Source organism: Lipophrys pholis (assembly GCF_963383615.2).
Source record: "Lipophrys pholis genome assembly, chromosome: 12".
In the NCBI taxonomy this organism is placed as follows: Eukaryota; Metazoa; Chordata; class Actinopteri; order Blenniiformes; family Blenniidae; genus Lipophrys; species Lipophrys pholis.
The window spans coordinates 30,725,438-30,746,343 of NC_137641.1; positions in this window are offsets into that span (position 1 = coordinate 30,725,438).

The following is a 20,906-nucleotide window of genomic DNA, read 5'->3' on the forward strand; positions in this document are numbered from 1 at the left end:
TTATTTTGACAGTCACCATAATAACAAACCAACTTGGTAGTTTTATTTTGACAGTCACCATAATAACAATCCAACTTGGTGGTTTTATTTTGACAGTCACCATAATAACAAACCAACTTGGTAGTTTTATTTTGACAGTCACCATAATAACAATCCAACTTGGTCGTCTGTCTGTGAATATATCCGTGTACTGCCGTTGTTGTTGTTGTTGTTTCTAGCGTGTTGTTCTCTGCACACGTTTGTGCAGTTTTATTACAAAAACAAACACCAGCACCCCCTAGTGGCCGAACAGGAAAACTATGTTGCTTTCAGTCTTTCAGCCATTTTTTTACTAAGGGGATGTCATTTTCAAAACGTTGTGTAAACGTGAAACTTTTCTGAAACTGTGTTTTGACTTGAAACGTCTCGTAAACGGAGCCTGAGCAGCCGTCATGCAGATTCCTTCTAAAAACTCCCTGGATCAGGAAACATGACGACAAACTTTAAACTTTCCAATCCTCTTCTGCTCCCAGCTCCTGTTTGTCTTTTTTCATCCTCCACTCCTCGTTCTGCCTCTTCATCTCCTTTACTCCCCGTGATATCTCTCTCTCTCTCTCTCTCTCTCTCTCTCTCTCTCTCTCTCTCTCTCTCTCTCTCTCTCTCTCTCTCTCTCTCTCTCTCTCTCTCTCTCTCTCTCTCTCTCTCTCTCTCTCTCTCTCTCTCTCTCTCTCTCTCTCTCCTTTGATGTGAGCGATGTGACCCCTGAGCTCCAGATGCCCCTTCACCGCCGGTCTTATCCTCTCCGAGAGTCGGCACAGCCCGCAGAGAGGGCCAGTCATTAACCCCGTACAACCCGGGCCTCCCCTCCACTGCTTATACACATGATGTATCACAACCCCCCCCCCAAACATGCATGTGTGGGCGAGGACGGGTGATGCAATAGGCTCTTTAAACATTTAAAGAACAGGTCAGCTTTTCAAAGGGAGGAGCTGGAACCTTTGGCCACCGCTTCAGTTATCATGGTCAGCGGTTGAAAGTCTGGTGATATGTCACAAGGAAAATTAATGAATGGAAAGCCTGGATAATGAATGAAACTTCAGTCTGGTACATCACTGGTTTATTTGGACGGTGGGTGTATATCATTGTCATAGTGGGAAAGATAGGCCGAAAACAAACACGGCTTATATCTTCAATATGACAACATTTTCACATGAATGTGTACATGAGAAGAAATGTTTATAGTAATGCCCTCACACTTAAATAAGCACACTGTAAAAACACAGAATTCCTACTCGAGTATCTTCCAGTTGACCCTACATCATTTTGTTACGTCTGCAGAGAGAAAATTAAAACAAGTCATCGGAGAGTAATGATGAGTCATGGCCTCAGCCGGCCCTAAATCTTCAACCTAAACAAATCACAGGCCGGGTGCCCCGCGTGACAAAGGAGAAGGGTGCAAGAACAAGAGCATTCCTGGGAGTAGAAAAACGACGAGGGGGCGGCTTACTTTATTAAGATGTACTGAAACACAGATCACCACAGATGGATGAGCGCCTCGCACAAAGAGGGGCTTCAGAGACTCGAATCCATCATGAGCAGGAGTCACAAACATCTGTTTGAAAAGTCAAACTGTTGCAACTTCATGTCTTTCATTAGAAACTGGAAGCCCCCCCCCCCTCGAAAGCCTTCAGATAACAGGCTAAGAGATCAATGTCAGGAGGCTCCGGAGGACAAAGAGTGGAGGGGATGGAGAAATGAGCTCTAATAAAGACAATCCAATCTGGGCTTCAATCGACAGCGCATCTGGGATCGTCCACATGAGGAGGCGAAATGCTAATATTGTTCTTACTGGCGGATAAAATAAAGTCTAGCACACTTTCCCCCGGCCGCTCTCCAGAGCAGATGTTTATGGCGAGTCTGGGACTGGCAGCGGTGGTCAGCGTGGAATTAACAGAGTCCTCCATCAGATAACACGTTTTCTGGTTCGTGTAAAGACGTCCAGCGTATCAACGTAGACATGCATCACCGCCATGTGAAATTTGCATCTGTGTCCCTGGACCTGGAGCGCTGACATGAGAGAACAGACCCTTCCATCTCCTACCATTCAGTCTTTCAGCACCGCTCCTGGCTGGAGACCTGGGGAGAGAGTGGGAGGAGGAGGAGGCGGAGGCGGAGGCGGAGGAGGGGGGGGGTGAGCGCCGGGATGAAGACAGGGATGGTGCAGTGTTGAAAGGCTGAGAACCAGAGAGGGTCCCAGGGGCCTCAGAGCAGTGCAAAAGCTGTTAAGCTGCGTCCATGAGGCCGCGGTCAGATCTCAGCTCGCACCTCCGACTGTGTGATTTTACACGTTGGTAAACAAACCTCCGCCTGTATTTAAGCTCCGCGACAGACGCCAACGTCACGTTTACCAAATACGTGGATAATTCTGGAGAAAACGGAAAAAAGCTCCATCCATCAGGTCGGTTTTCACTTGTCTGCTTGAAAGCAACAGTGCCGTGTGTTCTCCGTGGAGATGTATCTCCGGCTTTTGATGCTGCGGATTTCAGTAAATAAACTGCTTTTACTGGGTTTAGAAGTCTGTGCCTGCAGCTGGAGCAAATCAGCTGCTTCAAAGTCAGCTTCATGGCCTCCAGGGACCAGTGACAACCCTGGTTGGTATTTTCATTTCATTGTTTTTGTGCTTTTATATAAAGTAATTCACTTTTGTGTGTTTTCCACTCTTCTTTACGTGACGCTTTGAGACTTTTTAAATCGATGTCAGTTTACACGAAAAACTGCTGGAACTCTGAAAACGATGTAGTTTTCATCGTTGGCCACTAGTGGGTGCTGTTGGTTGTTTCTGTAATGAAACCACACACGTGCGCAGAGAACAATACGCAATAATCATTAACAATGGAAGTACACAGACATTCTAGTAGACACACAACCAGGTTGGATTGTTATAATGGTGACTGTCAAAATAGAAGTACCAAGTCCCAGAAGAATGTGGACTGGGAGTCCTGACCCTGACCCCCTATTTTAAAAAGTAGTTACCTTAAAGTTTTCTTACTTACCTTTTGAATTTTATCTGTTTTTTGCTTGTAGCACTTTGAGATTGGGTCAATGTAAATTGCATTTTAAATAAAATATACTTTTATTGTTGTTGTTGTTGTTATATTTTTTAATTTTTTTTATATTTTTAATGACCAGAATTACTGAAACATTATTTACAATTTTAGTCTGTATGCAGACGATACCTAATCGTTTGTCTTATTATGAAATTGTCTACTGTTTGAATAACTTAGGTCACAAACAATAAACAATCTTGAATCTTAAATCTTCATCCAAGCATCTCTTCAACCAACTTGTCCAACCTAATCCTGCATGGGAAGACCATGCAGATTCAGCGCCGGGGAGATTCTGACTGTGAGTGCAGATTTACAACCATTACATCAAATCTTAAATAAGCTAAATAAATGATACGGCTGGCGATATTACAATGCAATGAGATCCATATATCAGGAAGCAGACTGACGTCTTGACAGAAAGTAAGGAGGATGGAAAGAATCTCGCTGCACTTTCATCTGGAAAGAAGCCGATTCCTGTACTGGTGAGAAAAATTGTTTCTATCATGTAAAAACTACATCAAGGAAACCTGCGTGAGTTTGGGCCAAATCACTTTATAATAACTGATGGTAGTGCTTCAGTGACGGCTGAATTATGGCTTTGCAACAATTCTTATCCCCAAAAGCTCACTGGAGTGAAATACTGCGCCGTACCAGCGCTTCTATCCGGTTTAGCACAAAGCGCACACGTCTATCCATCAGCTACGACATCGAGGCAGAGACGCTTTTTAATCACAGCCAACATTCATCAGGATTTGATTTTAACATGTTTTCATCAAACGCCAGTGATTCGCACCGCGCAGAAAATGACAGGACATTCTTAACCGCTCTCCACTGGAGATAACCAAGACTGAGCGAAATTAAAGTGTTTGCTCGGCGAAGCAATCGCATTAGATTTGAAAGGAGTGGTTAACATTTGCAGAAGTCTCATCCATCTCTGTCACGGTGAGACTGGGCAGGGTACGAACCGTGAGTGTTTCACTGTCAAAGCAGGGCCCGGCGGGAAAATGGCCTCCAGCTGTCTCCTCATTGGAGCTGATAAGGCGCCTGAGCCAGGCTCCCTTCATTCCTCTCCCACTCTGGGAATAACAGGTACAGACTGCAGGTAACTGGAAAAAACTCAACAAAACTGCGTTTTCTCTGATCCACCTGGGTTCTAAAGTTTCTCCATATGGAAAACATTTGGGCTTGTGTCAGACGTTAAGCTCCGACTGGCTTGTTTCAGCTTAAACAGTTCTATCTGCTTTATCCTGGGAAGATCTTTAGATCCAGCTGCAGGTTGCAGAACAACTAGAACCCTTGTATAGTAAAGTAATCCTGTAGACAGCCACTATTCAAATAAACATTTAAAACAATAGATATTTATCTTTTTATGTCTTCTCTATCCTGCTGGTGACCAATGCAGTGGGTAAGTTATTGAAGTTTTGCAGAGTTGGCAAAACACATTTTTAGTTAAGTAGAATATATATACATTAAAAAAAAAACACCTTGCTTCAACTTTCTTTAACTAAAGATAAATACAGGTTCTGTAAAGTACTCATGATTTTTCATTCTGCAGTGCACTCCAATAAAGTTATTTATCTATCATGTAGTGAAAATGAAATGTTATATTTGAACGTCATAGTTTTTTCTGGTAGTTGTGGGGCCATGTGCACATATATCTATACAATCATAACTGAATGTATGTCAGCATGGGGGGGTACCAACCCGTTTACAACGTTTCAAGTGAAAATGCATCGTTTTGGGGTTTTATGTTTTATACAGTAGCATCCTCTCAGAAGGGTTTACTCCCGTTTCCACGGAGACAGAGTCAGAGCATGTTCAAAAACCACCTTGGAAGCCATTTTGAAAAAGTTGCATTTCCAGTGACTCCGGGCATCGTTGTCTTGCAAACCGACACCCAAGATGTCACAGAAGTTTTCTGTTTTCACTTGAAAACGTGTGAACAGAGAATTAAAATGGGTTTAACAGCTCAGATGGTTTAAATGGCTCTCAGGAATTAAATGACTGGTTTTTTTGGTTTTGTTTTGTTTTTTTCCCTTGTCCTGTTCGGCAGCTTGACCAAACAATATGATGTGATCTAGAACCTTCTGGAGTCAGAACAGTTTTTGCTCTTGAACAGGAAGAGACTGCTTTATTGGGAGTTGGTATGGCTGCTGGACAGGGGGGGGGGGGGGGGGGGGGACGCTCAAAGAGAGAGAGAAGAGAAGAGAAGAGAAGAGAAGAGAAGAGAAGAGAGGAGAGGAGAGGAGAGGAGAGGAGAGGAGAGGAGAGGAGAGGAGAGGAGAGGAGAGGAGAGGAGAGGAGAGAAGAGAAGAGAAGAGAAGAGAAGAGAAGAGAAGAGAAGAGAAGAGAAGAGAAGAGAGAGAATACCTGTTTTTGAAACTGCTGAATAGCTAAAGATTTCACATGATTAAAAGAGGCAGTTTGGGACGCAGAGGAACCCTGGAAGGTTCCAGGGTTCCTCTGCGTGGATGCAGAGGAACCCTGGAACCTTCCAGGCTGGTGAGACGTGTCGCATCCAAGCTGAGGCTGTTTGGAGGCGGATCGCAGCAACACAAAGCTTCCGCTCATCGTTTGCATAAAGATCATAAATGAGGCTTTTATAACATCGAACTCGTATCGGTACGCAGTATTGGCAAGTAGCTTCTCGTACTTTAAAAAAGTAACAACAGTGCATCCTTAACAGTACTATTAATTAATATTGCACTATACAAAGTCACATGTGAATGAATACCAAAGAAAAGTTGTTGTCCAGTGGATTCATCAATCATCACGTTTCTATAAACTAAACTTTAGACCACGCTGCAGGCGAGCATGAACAATATTAGTGAGCTCACCATCAGAAGCAATGAAAGTGTAGCTGCTTGTTTACAACCTTATTAAGAGTTCCTTGTTCCACGAGAGTCACCAAAACTATAAAACAATAATAAGGCTAAGCCCAATAAAACATAATTAGGCTTCAGTTCCAGTGTTTATCTAAATGTGTTTGGGGTTGACTGAACCCTGTGGTGTGAAGTTAATCAATGTCCTGTTTTGTTTTCATAATTTACTGCACATTTGTTTGGCTTTTGTCTATTTTTGTAAAACATATTATCAATGAGCAGAAGCCAAACGGAGTTTCAGAATAAAAGGAACGTAAATGAAAGTCCTGCTAGAAAAAACCTCTACAGAAATAACCCCACCCTACCTCAAAGAACTCCTCCCTCCCAAACCGGCATACACACCAACACCTCCTCCACCCCGCGAACAAAACAACACCTCCTCCACCCCAGAACCAAACAACACCTCCTCCACCCCGCGAACAAAACAACACCTCCTCCACCCCCAGAACCAAACAACACCTCCTCCACCCCCAGAACCAAACAACAGCTCCTCCACCCCCAGAACCAAACAACACCTCCTCCACCCCCAGAACCAAACAACAGCTCCTCCACCCCCCAGAACCAAACACCTCCTCCAACCCCAGAACCAAACAACACCTCCTCCACCCCAGAACCAAACAACAGCTCCTCCACCCCCCAGAACCAAACACCTCCTCCACCCCGCGAACAAAACAACACCTCCTCCACCCCAGAACCAAACAACAGCTCCTTCACCCCCCAGAACCAAACAACACCTCCTCCACCCCAGAACCAAACAACAGCTCCTTCACCCCCCAGAACCAAACAACACCTCCTCCACCCCCAGAACCAAACAACATCTCCTCCACCCCCAGAACCAAACAACACCTCCTCCACCCCAGAACCAAACAACATCTCCTCCACCCCCAGAACCAAACAACACCTCCTCCACCCCAGAACCAAACAACACCTCCTCCACCCCAGAACCAAACAACAGCTCCTTCACCCCCAGAATCAAACAACACCTCCTCCACCCCAGAACCAAACAACACCTCCTCCGCCCCAGAACCAAACAACAGCTCCACCCCCCAGAACCAAACAACAGCTCCTCCACCCCCAGAACCAAACAACACCTGCTCCACCCCCCAGAACCAAACAACACCTCCTCCGCCCCAGAACCAAACAACAGCTCCACCCCCCAGAACCAAACACCACCTCCACCCCAGAACCAAACAATACCTCCTCCGCCCCAGAATCAAACAACAGCTCCACCCCCCAGAACCAAACACCTCCTCCACCCCCAGAACCAAACAACACCTCCTCCACCCCAGAACCAAACAACAGCTCCACCCCCAGAACCAAACACCACCTCCACCCCCAGAACCAAACAACACCTCCTCCACCCCCCAGAACCAAACAACACCTCCTCCACCCCAGAACCAAACAACACCTCCTCCGCCCCAGAATCAAACAACAGCTCCACCCCCCAGAACCAAACACCTCCTCCACCCCCAGAACCAAACAACACCTCCTCCACCCCCCAGAACCAAACAACACCTCCTCCACCCCAGAACCAAACAACACCTCCTCCACCCCAGAACCAAACAACAGCTCCACCCCAGAACCAAACAACACCTCCTCCACCCCAGAACCAAACAACACCTCCTAGTAGTAGTAGTATTAGTATTACCACAGATGTGTAATGTAATTCAATGTTTGGCAAATCATTGAGAATTAGTACTTGAAGAAAGTTACTCGTTCAAAAGTAGCGGAGCTTCTTTTGTTGAAAATGAAAAGTTTGTGAGTGAACTGAGTGATGTAAAATTATACAGAATGATTTGGAATAGAGAGTGATAGAGTGGTGTAAAATGATAGAGTGATACAAAGTGATGCAGAATGATAAAGGGGATGCATAGTTATCTCAAATACTACAGAGTGATGCAGAGTGATGTAAAATTATTCAAAGTGATGCAGGATGATAAAGAGTGATACCGAGTTGAGCGGGATGATATAAAGTGAAGCAGAAATACACGGGGTGGTGTAGAGCGGCAGTGAGTGATGCAGAGTAATATAAACAGTGATGAGGATTGATGCAGAAATAGAAGTCGGGGTACAGAGTGATGTAGTGATTCTGAGCTTCAGCCTTCCACTGCTTCCCAACCGTCCCCTGGTTCATTACTAATGGAAGTAGTGGCATTACTTTAACACTATAACAAATAGTTACTAAAGCAGGTAATGCCACGTCTGATCATTCTAAAGATATAATTCCTGCAGTTAACCACAATGTCAGAGTTGCTTAAACAAGCTTGTGTGAACACTGATCACGCCTAATCCGGTCGCAGCAGGACACAGTGGGCATAAATAATCTGGTCACATGAAGCTTTCGATTGAGCGTCGCTGCGACACGAGTGTAGCACACCCTCATACAAAGACCCCGCTGCAGATTAACGCACCGGCTGTGGGAAACCTCTTGACCGCGGCCACTCATCTATAGGAGCGCTCGATGGGGAGCTCTGTAGCTGGCGGGGGGATCAATACCCCGCCTGCAGGGTAACTGAACCCAAGGGTACGGAGGCAACATCCCCGCCTGACCCCTCGGTGCTTTCAGCGAGAGTGTGCCAGCGCGGCAGGTCAATACGTCTAGAAGCAGCAGTATGGGGCCGTCACAGTTTGGGACGACAAGCTTGGCTCATCATGCGTGCCACGGCTTCGTGAAGCGGTAGAGCACTGAGACTACGGTGAAGACACAACAGGAGTACACGGAGCTGAGTAGAATAGGATGAAATACACTTTACTAATCCCAGAGGGAAATTCTTGTTCCAGCTCCACAACAGAAACGAACCCAGAATGAATAGAAATGAAGGTTTGACCTGAATGTGTTGTCTGGATATAAACTTACCCATCAGTGGGAAAAGTACTTAAAGTTTGTACTCTTAACTGCTAGTTATATCACTTAATTTGTTCTCACAAATCATGTAAATGGTAAATGGATTTCTCTCCGTTTCAAGTGGAAATACATCTTTTTTCTTCTGTTTACACCGGCAGAGACACTGCTGTTACTCAGGAGCACCACGGCCGTAGCAAAACCTTCTTCTGCACATGCTCAGTAGAGCCAATCAGAACAAAGTTTCCTCCACAGTCTCATGACTCCCAGTCCATAGTCTCCTGGGACTTGGTATTTTATTTTGACAGTCACCGTAATAACAATCCAACTTGGTCGTTGCTCATTGGTCTCTGCGACGTGTGGTTTCATCACAAAAACAAACAACAGCACCAACTAGTGGCCCAACATGATAACTACATTGTTTTCAGAGTTTCTGGCGGAAAACTTTTCGGAAACAAAAATGCAAAAAAGTTTTCCTGAGTTACTTTTGTACAACATAAAAGTCTTTTCATTGCAGAGCTGCTGTTTCTCCATTCCCTGATAAAACACTCATGATACTCATTAGTGACCAACACACTAATTAAAGTGATTATTTGTAATTTCTTGCTTCCACTCCTGCAAATAACACAGTATAAAGTACTGTAGTCGTTAATGTAAAGCTGTGACTTTTGGCAGTGATGCATGAGTAACTAAGTACTGCAATGACATGAGTAGCTCAGTTGTTGTGTTTCCCAGCTGCTCTCTGGATCCCTCCTTCTCACTCAGCTACTCCTGCTATAGCTGTAGCTCAGTTAAAGATTGAAATTACCTGTACAAAATCAGTACTATTATACACATTGGTAATTTATCAGTAACAGACTAGTTGTTGAATAAAAACTTTTTAGATTATGGTTGAAAGAATCTGTTGATTTTCCTCCAGTTTATAAGCTTGAAGTTAATTACGCCGTGTTAAATAATGTCAGCGGCTCGGGGGAGAGAGAAATGGCTTCGTCTCAGACGGGATTATTACAATTTAGCTTTAAAGAGAAACATTTGAGTCAAAAATCATCAAAAATATCATTTCTTTCTATTCACACCAGCTGCCAGTCAATAGACGTCGGCCTCCAGAGGCACTCTTAGCTGCTTGTGGCGGAGGAGATGTATTGATCTCTTTAAATGCAGGTGTCTGCATGTTGCTGTGGGAGAGACACAGTGACCCGTCTCTGTGCCGGTGGCACCCCCCCCCCCCCCCCCCCCACCCACCCCCCAACCCCCCAACCCCCCAGCCTCCTTTGCCCTTTTGCTTTCGCTCCGTGTCTCCGGCGAAGCATCCGGCGTAGCACCTCCACAGAGGCCGACGTGTGACTTGATGCCATCGATAAAAGCATCATCCGAGATGGGCTTTCCAACACGCCCTCTCGCAGTCGGCCGAGCCCGCCGCCGTGAATCACCTCGATGGAGGCGGGCCCTCGAGGAGACAAACACTCGATATCTCACCAGTAGGTGCTCCTGGATCCATACCGCTTCATGTTTCTCCTCCCCCCTCCCGTTGTTTTTATGCTTTCTTCTCCGGGTCTTTGGGGTTTACGGCTCCTCAGCAGCGGCGCTCGTCCCACCAAAGCTTTGTGGGTCGTGGAGTTTAGCGTGCGCCGTGGCGGGAAAAAGTTAGAAGAAGTGTGTGGGGGGGGGGGGGGGGGGGGGGTATCTAGAGGCTGTGTAGCTGAAGGGAGAGGGATAAATAAGGACTGAAGATTGCCAAGCTTTTTGCGTCTGTGAATCAGCCATTTGTGTTTTTATCTTATCAAGGGCAGGTCGTTTGGTTTCTGTAACAGACTATTATCTCCTCCCGTGAAGGAGGTCAGACTTTCTGTAAATGTCCGAGGAGGTGGGTGTGGCGCTCCGTCTTCTCCTCACATTCCACTAATAAACTTTTCAGCACAACAGAACGTTGATTTGTGCAGCGGTGGAAACCTGGACGGGAATTTAGGCCCCATTTCAGGTGAAAACGCATCTTCTTCTTCTTTAAACTTCTCTCCAATGAAAACGCAAAAGCGACACGTTTTGTCGCGTCAGCGGCTGTGAATTCCCTCGGTTTATTTCCACGCTGAAAGCTTGGGTTACCGGCGTCACACAGACTCCTGACAGCTGACAGTAACAGTATGGAAGACACCCCGCGGTCCCGTATCTGGGCCCAGCCCGCTATCAAGACGGACGGCTCTGACGGGACGATATGTGGCTAAAGTCACTGATAGGACGGCCGACTGACACCGGCTCAGATAAATGAGGCCGTGAACGCTGCACACAAACACAACGCTCATCTCTGCAGGTTATTTGGATCACGCAAGTCTGCCAAGCTGCAGACGAAGTGGATGCAGTTTGACGAATTACAGGCTGCAGAGACGAAACTCTGAGTTATGAAGTTTGTTACTGAGAGGGAAGGTTTTGATGTTACAGAACCTCAGTGAATGCTTGTACCGAGCAGCTGGAAGCGTCCAGAAGGCTTCGTCTGCAGTTTGAGAACCGCTGCTCCGAGATGGATGAGTGTGTGACAGCAGCTCTGTGTGTGTGTGTGTGTGTGTGTGTGTGTGTGTGTGTGTGTGTGTGTGTGTGTGTACTGGCTGTATAAACTCACCCAGAGGGACCCCAGGACTGGAGGAGATAAAGACCTCTCCTGAAATGTAAACAGGCTCTGAAGTGGCGAGCCGGGCAGCTGCAGTCACACACACACACACAGACACACACACACACAGACACACACACACACACACACACACACACACACACACACACACACACACACACACACACACACACACACACACACACACACACACTTAGAGAAATGTAGTCCCAAGGTCAAGGTTAAGCGGTGCTGCTCTTTCAAAGACTCACTCTCACTCTCGACCGTCCTGCGGTTCTGCGGTTCTCTCCTTGACGGGAGGGAAGAAAAAAATAGAAATAAAAGAAGCAAGGCTGTGCCGAGTTCTGCGCTGTAGTCGGACCCAGAAACGAGTCACTGAAACCTTCCTGCACATTCAGCTGGATGAAAGGAGGCGAGAAGAAAGTGTTCAGATGAAACACTGGAAAGAAAGAGACGCTGCAGGAGAGAATAGTGAAATCAGTGCAGCTGCATTCTGAATAAGAGGTTTTAATATGTTTGGATCTACTTTGTAAGACAACTTCAATGAAAATGTATTCAAATATATTTAGTTTTTGCACATAAATATTTCACAAACCATAATTCTACATGCTGCAGAAAGTCTTCAGTGAATAGACAGAGTTATGTCAATGGAATCAGAAGGTACACATCTGAGTAGAGTAGAGTAGAGTAGAGTAGAGTAGAGTAGAGTAGAGCAGAGCAGAGTAGAGTAGAGTAGAGTAGAGTAGAGTAGGAAACGCATCATAAACTAGAATTTAATTAAATATAAAACTTCCCAGCTCGATACTCAGCTCTACTGTTCATCCCACAAATTCCTGTTAATTCCATATTTCAACATTTCACTAAACATAAAACCAAACTTTTTTTGAAAATTAGTCGTAAACACGTTTCTGGTACTTTGCAAAACTTTTAGATTTTTGACCGACGTAATAGTGTTATTGACACACACTCACACACGTTGATGTAAATAGATCTCCGGTATTGGATGTCAGATAAGGACGCTGCTCTGACGGGAAGCAGGCCGAGTATTTTTACCTCAGGATCCACTTCTGTCTGTGGTACCAGATAGTAAAGATGGACCCGCTGAAGATTACTGGACCCCGACCGTCACTCTCACTCTGAGCCACTTTGTTAAGTACTTGTTAAGTGTTATTCCTTGTACACACACACACACACACACACACACACACACACACACACACACACACACACACACACACACACACACACACACACACACACACACACACACACACACACACACACACACACACACACACACACACACACAGTACTTGAGAGAGTTTGTGGATATTTGCAGAAGGATCTTATAGAAGAATAATGAAGTGACGTTTATGTACAGTTGATTCATTTAATATTTCTTCTGATTTCCTTTTTGTTTGCAGAGATTTACAGCTGACATTTGTTTTCAAATAATACACAGTAGTAGTAGTAGTAGTAGTAGTAGTATTAGTAGTCGTAAAACATACTATATCTTGTGAATGTATCAATTTTTAAATATACTTTTTTCTAAATCCCAAACTACTCTAACTTACCCTATCCTACTTACTCTACCCTACCTTATTATACTTTACCATACCTTACTCTACTCCACCTTTCTTTATCCTACTTTACCTTAGTCTACCCTACTCTACTGTACCCCACTCTACTTTACTCTGCCTTACTCTACTTTAGTCTATCTTATTAGGCTTTACCCTACCTTACTCTGCTCCACCTTACTCTACCCTACTCTACTGTAACCCATTCTACTTTGCCCTAGTCTACTCTACCCTACCTTTCTCTACTTTAACCTACCTTACTCTACTTGATTCCAGTGTACTTTACCTCACTCTACCTCAATTCCCTCTATTCTCTTCTACTTCTCTACAGTATTGCACTATACTCTCCTCTGTTGTATTTTACTCTTCCTCCCTCTGCACTCCATGTCATTCTACTCTTCTCTTTATGCTCCAGTCCACCCTACTTCTACTGTACTTCATTCTACTCTACCTCACTTTCACGGCTCTATTCTACTTGACTCCACTTCTACTATACTCCAACATCACTCTGTTCTGTTGCTCTTCTACTTTATTGTACTAATCTCTATTTTATTCTACTTCAGCGTTTCTGTCGTTTCGATATAAACTTAACATTGTTTTCAAAACTTCGCTGTGGAAATGTTCAACTTTTGAGACAAAAAACAAAAGTAAAAAACGAAGCGTTTTCACTGTAAATGGGGGTTAGGGTTAGGGTTAGGGTTAGGGTTAGGGTTAGGGTTAGGGGGTTAGGGTTAGGGGGTTAGGGTTAGGGTTAGGGTTAGGGGGTTAGGGTTAGGGTTAGGGGGTTAGGGTTAGGGTTAGGGGGTTAGGGTTAGGGGGTTAGGGTTAGGGGGTTAGGGTTAGGGTTAGGGTTAGGGGGTTAGGGTTAGGGGGTTAGGGGGTTAGGGTTAGGGTTAGGGGGTTAGGGTTAGGGGGTTAGGGTTAGGGGGTTAGGGTTAGGGTTAGGGTTAGTCCTTTATCTGATTTAACTAATTCAACCACTGCAGCCTCTGGAGCTGTTCCAGCTTTTTAACTATTTTAGCTCCGTTGTTTGATCCTTCTCAGGCGTTCCACCTTATTATAGCCGTTATGAGTTTTCTGGGGGTTTTAATCTTTTGAACTATTGGAGCTCTTTTAGCCTTTTTGCTGTTTGAGGTCTGGGAGTTTTCCTTTAGTTCTTCGTTGACACATTAGGATGTGATGCAAATCTTATTTGGAAAAAAATGTCAAACTGTTGTTGTATTGATTATTTTGTCACAATAAAGTGTAAGAAAAAACACTGTATAAAAACACAATCAGACTAAAGTGTCGCAGTTTTCTCCTCCGCTTTTTCATGAAGTTTGTTGCTTCTATTTACTTTCCCTGTGACGCTGTTTACCCACTGCAGCCCGTCAAGTTAGAAAAGGTTGATGGGACAAACATCTCTGTCATCGGAGAGCAACAGATATCCCTCCGTTCAGCGCGGGAGGAGACGAGCGGGAACATTTAGCTGGTTTTCAGAACAACAAGGTGAGAAATTGCGGCGGTTCCACTCCGCTGGGCTATTGATTCTGTCCCCAGTCTTTGGCGGAGGCCCAGGACACTCTGCGGTCTTCGGTGGCGCTCTTTCAGCCTCCTCTGGGACGGCGGATAAAAGGACACTGCCGTCAAACAAGCAACTCAAATTTGGAGCAATTCATTGAGGGAAACACCTCCAGAGATCGGCGTCCTTGTTTTTTTTATAGCGAGACAATCGTCCTCTCTGCTGCGTCTCCCAGCCGCTCGGGGAGGAGACGTCTCGCTCTGAGCTTTGTATTTGAGTCAAATACAAAGAGAAAGAGACGGAAAGCTGCAAATAAAAAGGACAAGAGGGAGGAAATTGGGGGGAGGAAATGCAGTAAGTGCATTTTGTACAAGACTCTGACAGTGAACTAAAAGGAAAGAACAAGAACTACTGGGATTACCTTGTGAAGCTGCTAACATGCCAGATTACTTCTGCTGATAGAGGATACTTCAGGGGCAACAATTCAAAGAAAATATGTTTTTTCTTGATGAGGCTGCCGGTTCATGCAGTGAAGCATCAATTTCAAATCCCTATGTTGCTGAAACAGAAATACAGTCGCCGACATCATTGCAAACTAATTGTGCATATTTGTTTTATTTGGTTCATATGTGCGTGTAATTCCATTATTTTTGTGGCATTTGTTACCTTCAGTGATAAATAGGTTATTAATTCCTTTGGGGAAATTAGTCATCTGTACGTGATTCATTGTAGGCCATTAATATCTACCTTAATTACACACAACAATTTAAATAATGATTTATTCAATTCGATTACATATCCATTTAAAAGTACCATAACAGGTGAATTCTGGGTGTTGCAGTAGCAAACAGGGTTTTCCAGAAAAAGTAAAGTAAAGAAAATAGTCAATGTACACAAACGTAAGACCATATACACGCAATATAAGGTAGTAAGAATACAACATAGAATTATGCATTAGCTATAATATGCACATACATTTTAAGATATAAATACCAATACAGCTTATAATATCAGATAATATATGTATATAAAATATTGGAGTGTTTACAAAACTGTGGGTTAGAACCCACAGTGGGTCATGGATCATTTTGGGGGGGGGGGGGGGGGGGGTCGTCAGAGAGTGGAAAATGTCATTTTGTAAGTTTGTTGATTGGTGATGTGCCACAGGATAGTTTAAATGAAGTGTAACTCTAAAAAGGTTTAAAAATGATCATATTATACAATACAAAAATATAAAAGCCTTGCATCTGAGCCAAAGGGATTTTCTTTCTATTACATCAAAACAATAATAAATTCACAAAATGACTCGTAGCTTTATACAGCACCTTGAATGATCACATCTACAGTTTTCACAGATTTTGTTCTAAAGAAAATAGTTCAATAAAATCAAATGGAGAAAATGTATTTTAATAATAGAGTCTGAATATTTCCTTTTCAAATATTCTAATGACTTTCTTGTCTCCCTCCTGTCACTTCTTCTTCTGGTTGCTCTCATCTTTACTGTTGCACCTTATTTATTGTCTTAAATTAACAGGGTCAGTATCAAACCTACTGCCACCTGCTGGTGAGGGACGCTGTGGGACTTTCTTGAGCAGCAACACATTTCAGGCTCAGAAGCTCAACGATGTCAAATCACCCATTGACAAATTAGTTTTAACCAATTAACTCAAAATGGACAATTTTCCACGGCAGCCTGGGTGAAAATCACTGATGTGGAGCGCTGGTGAGCCACATGTGGCCCCCCAGCCCCTCTGTGGTGGCTCCCTGCAGCTTCACTAAACTATATGTAATGAACTCATTACTAGTCTATCATTTAAAATGACTTATCTTGCAGCTGGAGGTGACAAATGTGGCATTTGAATAATAGTTTGTTAAATAAGAATAAAAATAAAAAGAGGTGTGTCACATACCACAGTGTCATCTGCATGCTGCGTCTAACCAAAGCGGATAAATGCTGACTCGTCACAAAGAAAAGTGGAGTGGAATAGTTTGTTCCACGTGAATAAACTGCTATACTTTCACTGACAGCCATGCTGATGATCCTTTATCTTGGATGTATAAATGAATGAGTGAACGGTGCAAAACAGTTTTAAGAGATTAGAAAAAAGGAAAAAAGAAAGAAAAGTAATCAAAAGGTAAAAATAGTGGAAAACTAATTTTAAAAAGAGAGAAACAATAAGAAAAGTCACCATGATAGCTCTGCGAAGCTAAAACCAGCTCGCAGTCAGCATAAAAACATTTAGAGTTGGAAACATCAATAAGTGATTTCCATAATTCACACACTTCTCATCTCAGTCTGTAAACAGGTGACAAATCAAATCATTAAAAACAGAAACAAACAAAAAAATCAGCGCATGAATCTGGTTGATCTTCAGGAAAACAATGAGGAAAACATTTCTGGACTCATTATGGTGTCATCTGGCTCAGATAAAGAGTCCTGCTGTCCTGTTGGAGGACGTATTACTCCGTCTCAATGGCCTGTTAGATGAAATGTGTGTTGCTGTAATACACCATTAGCTGCATTGCTGTGCTCCATTTAGTTTTATAGAAACCTGCGCCATGACGGAACAATCTGGAGGAGAGCCGTCGGGCCAGAACTTACTTCATATAAGAAAATAATAAGGATTTCCATCTTTGATGTAGTTTCACTAATGACAGCCGGTCTGACAAACATGGAATGTGAAGTTCTGAGGGAGAAGAAGATCAGAAACGGCTAAAATACACGTTCAGATTCTATTAGTTTGTTTTAATCGAGCTGTCTATCACTGTGTTTATGTTCAAACACACAAGTTAATATGTTTGAAAAGGCTAAAGAGGAACATGATTCAGCTTAGAGGAGATATGATTGTTTGTTGTGCTCCAGTTCGTTTCATAACCGCCTGTATCATGATCATCCTGTGAGATTTGGCATTTAGTACCTGGAGAAGTCCATCTTCGATTCTTATGACACTTTGGATAAAACGAATTAACAAAAAGACAATCGCTCGCAATGGATGTCTGGATAACAAATGTTCTCTGCTGCTGACTCCGGGGTTCTCTGTGCTTTAGCCACACATCATAAAGTCTTTTTGGCCTCTTAGCTCCACAAAAGACGAGTGAAAAGTGATTTTCACAAACAACCTGTCATTGCTGATGCTGGCGGCTAATAGCAGCAGATTACTGACCACTTCTAATCAAGTACAGTCACCATGCTCCAGTGTGCTTCTTGTTTCATCAGCATTTATGAAATATTTCCACATTTCTCCGACACAATAAAAGGCTTTAGATTTCAGTCTCTATTGAGATTACCACAACTTTGCTTTGAAAATGTGAATAATTAAATATAGAATATCAGAAATGTCTTTTTATCTTGTTGCAAGGTGGAATAGTGGAAAAGTGCACATACTCAGGTAGAATGTAATCAATTACTTCCATACCTGCCGACCACAGTTTAGGTTTTTTTAAACTTTGAATTTTTTTGAATCAAGACGTGTTTGAATATAAAGGGTGAGCCGCCGTGCTGCAGGAGGCAGCAGGAGCGCAGAGGGGCATTAAGGCAGCAGGCGAGGCAGGCAGACGGGCGGGCGACAGATAAAAATTTAAAAACGGCCTCTATTAGTCTCGGCTCATTGTGCCACTCTGATTTCTGTCCACTTCCTAATTGGCCGACTTCTGTAAGGCTTGGCGGCCATATTTCAGTTTAAAGGGGAAAAGCTCCCCGGGTCACGGCGGATGAAGGCAGCCGGTTTGACAGGTCAGCAGGCTGATGTCTACAGCGTCGTCTCAGGTCAACGGTCAAACTAACATCAAGATAGGCTGAGGCAGTGTGGGTCAGCTCCTCCACCACAGAGACCAGTAAGTCCGTCGGCAGACTGGCAGGAATGTTGGAGCTTCAGACAATCAGGTAGAAAAATCTTCCTGGAAACGAGAGCCGCTGGAGCCAAAAGGAAGCTGAGCCCAATCAACAGGGAAATTAATTGAAAGATGAAAATAGGATCTTGTAATTGTTTGTTCTCAAAAGAAACAAACATCCTGAAGCACGCGCTCCAAAGTTCTGCATTGAGGCAACAAGAAGAGCTTTTACTCTTTTGAAATCAAACTGAAGCGTGAGAGGAAAGCAGGAGGGACCGGGCGATGCCTTTTCCCATGAAATCCCCCAGCTTCCGTTCACGAGGAGGAATAGAAGAAGAAAGGAGGCCAATAGACACATCTCATTCTGCGCAGAGGGACTGAGCTCCAGCGTTTCCAGAAGGTGTCGCTTGTTTTGCACGTTTGCACGATGATGCAGCCCGGGCATTTTCACAAAGTTCCACCTTGGAAGCTGTTTTCAAAAGGTTGCATTTTCAGTGACTCCGAGTGCCGTTGTCATGGAAACAGACCCCGAAAACACATCAGAAGTTTTGCGTGTTCACGTTAAATCGCCGCCGTGTAAACAGACCCGGAGTCACGGATTCAGATTAAAGAGTTTAGATCAGTACAAATAATATTCAAATACACATTTTTAGATTGACAAATAACCTCCAGAACCCAAAATGAAGTGGGACCACTAGGTGCAGACTATAAATGAAAACTAACCAGATATTTAGATCTAATGTCAAGTTAGCACAGATTACATTTTTAACTGAAGTGAATTACAACATTTAGCAATAAATAAGAATTTGTTATTTGTTCTCAGTATTGTGTACATTGGTGGAGCCAAATAAGACAAAAATAACTAAAGTAATCCAATTATGAGTAATCCATGAATGGCAGTAGTCAGAGGGCTTAAGTACTATTGGGTGTGTGTGTGTGTGTGTGTGTGTGTGTGTGTGTGTGTGTGTGTGTGTGTGTGTGTGTGTGTGTGTGTGTGTGTGTGTGTGTGTGTGTAGGGGGGGGGGGTGCAACAGATCACATTGGAATCAGTAGCCTCCTAACTCGATTAGCATTAAAGTTCACCTCGAGGAGATGAGTACTCCTAAAACATGAATTTCACCATGTACACGCACACACACACACACACACACACACACACACACACACACACACACACACACACACACACACACACACAGAGGCAGGACAGTCTGCCTGGCACCAGACAGCACTGTGCGGCCAAATGAGATGTGTGAGAGCCCCCTGCTGCCAAGAGGCGGACAGGAAGGAGGAACAAACCCTCTCTAATGGAGACATGACATGCTCGCCGGGGCGGAAACTCAAACAAACGATTAATGGGCCATGGAGCCTTCGGTACACTGCCCCCCACCCCCGGGCTCCCCTGCTCTTGTTGTGTCCCACGTTGGCCCAGGGGGGTTTGACATCTCAGGACCCCGGCCTCCACCCCGAGGCGACATGTTTCTGCCACCCTTTACCCCGATTCAGCAGAGGGCCCTGCACCGACGTCCGCCGACGTCACAACATGAGGATCCTCTGGGAAGAACGACGCGCACCAACAGAGAGAAAGGGAGTCTTGCTTTTAAACATTGACCCTAATCTATTCCTGATCCCATCTTGCGAAGGCTGATATCTGTGGTCCGACATGGATGACAAGCTGCTCACGTGGTTGTTTACTGGACCAGAGAGGCCGGCTGGAGTCTGTGACTGACAACAGCCACGCAGCAACACTTCAAATGTTTTCAACCAAGATAGAAGATGCCGATTGTGCAGGAATCGACAGATTTTACACAAAAAACCAAAAAGTCTTTTAGTGCATCTCCTCTAAAGGCCCGCGGCCTGGCGAGGTATTTTGAAAGAACAGAGGAAGAAGGGAAGCCCTTACGTTCATGTGTTTTGATTAGCAGGTAATGATCTTTGATCTAATGCGCTGACTGGGAAAGTGCGGCTCCCATTGAAATCCGGTGGATGCTTGGCCGACCTGGAGCCAGTGTCACTTCTCGTTAGGGCCGGCAGCTCCATGACCTCCCCGCTGCCGGCCCCGGCCCCCTCCTCGCAGCATGAGCACCCTGCGTAATGATATCAATAGCAGCAGGGGTGCAATGAATACAAATCCTCGTGCAGAATGTTTGGACAAGAATTCGCTCCCAGCCCCCCCAGCCCCCCCCAACCCCCCCCCAGCCTCCCTGCTCAAAGGGCAAGGTTAGGCTGTAATCTGGATGGTTGGTTTCACACAAAATACTTGGCTACTGCAAAGAACAGGCGCCCCCTGCTGGTTGCCTGTGTCTCTTGACGTTTCGCTCGGTTTGAAAACAAACCGCTGTGGCCTCAACGGATCTGCGTGTGAAAATGTCGGCGACTGCTTGGAACTTGTTTTAATTTATTCATGCATGCAGCCCAAAACCATCCAAGCCGCAAACTATATGATAATGGTCGTTAACATGCCTAATTGAAAGAATACAAAACTCACTTGTCTGTTTGCATGAAATGAGGCAGTTTGCAAATGAAAAGAAAAAAAAATCGTCATTTTGCATTGTAGTATTTCGTGC